This window comes from Triticum aestivum, chromosome 2D (genome assembly GCF_018294505.1).
Source record: "Triticum aestivum cultivar Chinese Spring chromosome 2D, IWGSC CS RefSeq v2.1, whole genome shotgun sequence".
NCBI lineage: Eukaryota > Viridiplantae > Streptophyta > Magnoliopsida > Poales > Poaceae > Triticum > Triticum aestivum.
This window is the reverse complement of record NC_057799.1, coordinates 466207546-466213088: the sequence shown is the minus strand read 5'-3', so window position 1 is coordinate 466213088 and position 5543 is coordinate 466207546. Positions and strand designations below refer to the sequence as shown.

Here is a 5543-nt window from a genome sequence, read left to right as displayed (position 1 = left end):
ATGTTCAACTGGAGGAAGCAAAGCTGCACCTATTCTGGGATTGTGAATTTTCTCAAGACTGCTGGCCCCCGGTAAGCTCAGAGGAACTTTATTCATTCATGGAACGGAACTAAGAAAGCAGGAAATTAACAAGCCTTTCAGCATGGAGATCGTCATTTTTGGGCTATTTTAATCATGAGAATCCAAGTGTTGCAGATATTCTTTATATAAATTAAAGTTAAATGTTGGTGTCGTGAAGGCACTGGCAGAAAGAGAAATAGACGAACCCAAATGTATATGCTGCAAGATGTTACCATTTCATCTACGTGGACCCAAAACTCTGGACTGAAAAAAGGGTTCTACACACCGATCCATCAATTACAGGGGTTATTACATTTATTTACAAAGCCCCTGAAACAATACATACCTCTATGCGAAATTCAGATCGTGTAATGTATGCAGCGAAACAATGGTGGACGTGACAGGCTCCACCGGTGAAACCTTGCGAGCGCTCACTCTGGTGGTGTGAGCAGTACTACACACCTCGGTGCGCATTATTCCTCCTCTCCTAACAACGCTCTCTTCAAAATCGCCAGCATGCCAAAACATCAAGCAGAGCTCAGCTCACTATCCGAGGATTTCATCGGTCACACGCACTTTGCTTGCCTTCTCGTGGCGTCTCCAAGCCTCGGCCCAGACATTCGCGTCTGCAAGTGCACGGTCTCGGTCGACACCGTTTGGAACAACCCTGCCTCGTACTCCACGATTGGAGCCACTCCTGCAATGTTCTTTTCCTTCTGGAACAAGGTCATTCATACGGTCATGCATCGATGTTTGAGCTCCATGTTGACTAGCCAAAGCATCATCTTGGTTAACCTGATCGTCTGACACTTTTGATGCCGAAGGGCCATCAAGTTAACGGTGAACAGCAGCGTCATTCCATACCTGATCGTCTGACACTTTTGATGCCAAAGGGCCATCAAGGTAACGGTGAACAGCAGCGTCATTCCCACTAGGTGTTGGGGCGCCACCCGGTGGCGCCTCTTGAGAGGAAGTTGGGCGGCGCCAAGTTGGCAAGCGCCCATTCCATTTGCTTTGTTGCTATCTTAAGCGCCCATTCCATTTGCTTTGTTGCTATCTTATAACACATGGACATTGGATGTAAGAAGTTGCGACAACAAATTTTGAAAGAACTAAATAAATGACACTTAAATACAAAGATAGCATCCGAAACACAAAACACCGGAAGGCATGAGATAGAACCAGACAGGGATACAGTTCAACATACTCAAGAAGTAATGAATCACTATATGCTGCAATTTTCTGCAGTGATAAGAATTCAAGATTCAATTGTGACATCTACCGCTATACGAAAACAATAAGAACAGAACGACGGAAAGTTTAAAGGGTATTCAAGCTGAATACTCAAATTGTAAAATCACCACAAAAAATGTGACGAAAATGCCACTCAGTTCTATGAAGATCTTTGGCTACCAGTTGTTGACATGGGGGATTCTGAGACATGTCCTGCAAAGCAACCATACAATTCAATAAGCCAGAAATTGTGTAGACATCAACTCGAGTAAAAAAACATGTTCTCAATGCTAGTTGGCAGAGGAAGACACTTTTCAGCATGTCTCCTAAGAATGGAGAACCCACCATGGGCAATCGTATCTGAAGTTGCCAGTGCCTTGCAAAAAAGGAATGTATGATGCCTTTCTCGAGTTCTTGTGGCTCAGGACCCAAGCTTGTGAGCCCACCGTACTAATTAAGGGGCATATCAGATACTGTAAAACATCTGAATAACCTTGTCGTTCTACCTTCTCTAGACAGCAGATATATTTTAGAATTAAAAATAGGCACAGCTCACAGTTTCAACCCAAGGAATTCAATGTAAAAGAGCATAATAGATTCTAGAATAACTCAGGGAGATCTGAAACTGAGAGCAAACCTTCAGTTGGAGCAGCAGTACAGCTGAGGAGAACATAGTACTGATAAAGCTTATGAAATGTCAGATGGTCCAATTCGGGTGATATTGATAAACTACGACACTTTAATTTCATACAAGAAAAATGCAACTGACTGTAGGAACCGAATTGCAGGACCAAACTCTCACCTGGTACCAAAAATGCAACTGACTGTAGGAACCAAAAATGCAACTGACTGTAGGATTCAAGATAATTACAAGAGACAAATCGCAAGAGCAAAAATTTACACCAGAAAAAGAAAATGGTACCAGCAGAGCCTACAATTATATAACAAAAACAGAAGCAAATCACACCCATACTCCTCCTTCTCTTCTTCTCGGTTTTATAGCATACCGTGCTGATCAAATAGAGGCCACGCCTTTGATTTCAGCATCTTATTAAATTGTTGCAAAGGATTAGCTATCTATAGCACATGCAGATCCATTCTATTAATCATCCCATAAAAGTACGCCGTTACCATACAATAACAACTTCACTAACAGATTCAAAGCTAACGCGGAACAATTTGCAGCAGTATAGACCATGTGTTGCTGTGTGCATAGTACTTGTGCGAATACACACGATTCCAGAAATAAAAGAGAACATGGTACTTGTGCATTGCAGAACGGAACATGACGTGAACGCGCTTACATGAACACCATTGTCTAAAACAGAACACACATACATCTTCTCCCAACAAGGCGGAAAGGGCAAGAGAATAAAAGGGGGCGAGGGCCCATACCTTTTAGGTAGCGACGGTGTGATCGAAGGCGTCCACCAGTGCCGAGTCGTCCCACACAGCTTCCCGCCCTACCCCATCTCCTCTCTCACCAAGTTTGCATGGCTTCTTCCTCCAACCAGCTTCGCCTTCCCACCTACAAAGAGGACGAAAAACGAAAGGTGCCTCCGCTTCAGTAATATCCACCGCCGGCACAAGTCAAGCTAGAGGTGTGCACACTTGAAATAAGAAGAAATCAGGTGGTTGAGGAGCTCACCAAGATCTGAGCAAAATTCATGGGAGGGACGGGGCAAAAAGAAAGACACGGATTCAAACTCACCTTGTCTTCTTGCTTGGCATCGGCGGCGACCAAGGAATCTGCGAGCTGCTGCATCCTACCGCCTCCCCCATCTATGTGTACCGCGTGGCGAGGGGGCTTGGCGATGGCGACGGACATCACAGACGGCTAGATGGTGAGGACGACAGTGACCGCGCCGTGGACTGCTCTGCAGTGGGAGAGGAGTTTACCCTGCCGCACTGCCCTCCTCTAGATACCTCATACACTGCTAGGCGGCGCTGCCGAGTCAACCCCCCTCTCTCCCTCGCCTCCACCCCTGTCCCGTCCCAGCAACGGGCACGGCAGTGATGTGGATTTGGCGGAGAAAGAGGCGGCGGCGGAGAAGCAGGGGAGGGGACAAGGGGCGTGGGGCCTCGTAGAACACCTCCTCGAGCTCATCCACTTCTTAGATGAAAATAGGATAAGAAAAAATGGTTATGGCAGTATATTGAAAGCACCAGTTGAGGTATAAAATTCTGTTTGGAGTTATAGGGAACATAATTGGTTTTCATAAGATGACTAAACTGTTGACTGTTAAGTAGTATGAACAGAACAAGATTTTTTTATATGAGCTAAAAATAGATGCGCGGGTAATCGACTGGCCGAGCACAACAGATTATAGAATTATGAGAGAAACAAGTAATATTGCAAAAGAGAGTTGAATGAATCTCATTGAGTATAACAAAGTATTAGAGTGAGATAAAATACCGACGAAAGAAAATTGGGCTTACAGATAGACATAGCAAAGCAAATTTGTCATTTTCACATACAGTGTGGGCATGGCACTAAAGCATCAGTAGTGGTGTTCAAAAGATAAAGTTAAAAGCACAGATACTCAGTGAGAATCAATCAACATGTTTTCTGTTAAAAAATTAAAAAAAATGAATAAAAAGTTTGAGTCTAAGTCTATAGTATGGAGATACAACTTGCTACATCACGAAGTTAGTAAACATTGACCAGGCTACGCATTTGGGCATACCATGCCCTGGCCTGGTTTGGCAAACATCTTGTTGATGGTGCAGACATAATAGTCGATCATTGGCTCTTTGTGTCCAAACATTGTGAAGAGCTTATCCACATGGCGCTCGTAGAGCTTCACTTCATTGCCCTAGAAAGCAATGTTCCTCCAGCTCGCCAAAGTACTTGACACCACCAGGCATGCCTGCATTTGTTTTGTGTTTATGTTAGCTGCAGTTCCAATAAAAGGTAGGAATTGTTTTGGAGAAGACTATAGAGAAACCTTTTTTACTTAACTGGTAAAATGAAAAGAATCATAGGAGAGTAGCAGCTAAAAAGAAGCCTTTTGCTTGACATTTGAATGTGACTTGCTTGTTCTACATGTGTGATTTGCCTGACACAAAACCACCTCCCCCCTAGGTTTGTGCCTAAGATTTGTATGTGACCCATCATTTGTGTTTAACTTGCTTGTTCTGTGTGTCAAGTGCATGGTCTAGTGGTGTGGACTTTTCTAACCCCTGAATTTTAGTCCAAGTGATTATATGTGTGTTGTGTTTATGAATTTCGATATATGTGTGTGAGGTGGCGGAAAAACAAACCATGTGAATGTTTAAAAAGGGGTTGGAAGAGCTTACCCGCAGCTTGCCACATTCCTCTTCTGTTTGTTGCTCTTTAATGTCAGGAGATGAATCATGGTCAAGAGATGAATTATTGTCAGGAGCAGCCGCAGGTTGTTCTTCCCAAATTGCATTTTTGCTCGTCCCAGCCATTTTTTCACCAAAAAAAAAGAAAAAAAGCATCACCGTAAATGCATATTCAGGTGGCTGGTATGAAACTTTCAGGACACTAACTAGAAGAAACTAGCAAGTCATGGACCATTTACCTTATAAAGGATGAAGGGGTAGCTAGGCACAACCACAGCGTCCACGTCGGCAGTGAACAGTGCAACGAGCGCGCGCGTGCGTTCTGCCCGCGACGGGCGTGTGTCTGCTGCTTTTCTACTCGCCCTTCGTTCTACCTAGCGGCATTGGTGGTCCCCTGCTTTGGGTTGGTCCCGCTTGGCTGTCTCTTAAGAGGGAGCGGGCAGCAGCGAGAGAAAGAGAAAAGAAAAAGCGAACGAGCAGCAGCCAAAGAAAAGAAAAAGGAGAAGCGAGCGGGCAGCAGCGAGACCTAGCCGGCTTCTCCCCGCAGCCGCCTCCTCTCCTGCTGCCGCCCTTTCTCACCCTCACCGGCCACCGGCCACCTCCCACCCCTCCTTCTCCGCCTCGTCGCCCTGGCCACCTTGTGCTCGAGCCGAGGAGCGACTCGGCAGGACGAGGGGAGCAGAGCAGCAGCCAGCCGCGCCTCGTCCATGCCGCGTGGTGGCCCAGATGCGGCCGCTCCCTGCTCTGTATGCGCCCGTCGGCAGTGGTAGCTAGACACAACCACAGCGTCCACGTCGGCAGTGAACAGTGCAACGAGCGCGCGCATGCGTTCTGCCCGCGACGGGCGTGTGCTGCTGCTTTTCTACTCGCCCTTCGTTCTACCCAGTGGCATTGGTGGTCCCCTGCTTTGGGTTGGTCCCGCTTGGCTGTCAGCAGCGAGA

The 5543-nt window shown here is 46.1% G+C and overlaps 1 long non-coding RNA gene across 1 annotated transcript; it reads right to left on the bottom strand.

Annotated features, from left to right (window-relative positions):
- Positions 1 to 317: 317 nt before the first annotated feature.
- Positions 318 to 3396, bottom strand: LOC123053864 (uncharacterized). Its single transcript, XR_006425940.1, has 4 exons — positions 3005 to 3396; positions 1639 to 2821; positions 925 to 1506; positions 318 to 776 (listed from the first exon to the last, which is right to left on the bottom strand). It is a non-coding gene; the product is annotated as an uncharacterized lncRNA (long non-coding RNA).
- Between the last annotated feature and the right edge of the window lie 2147 nt (positions 3397 to 5543).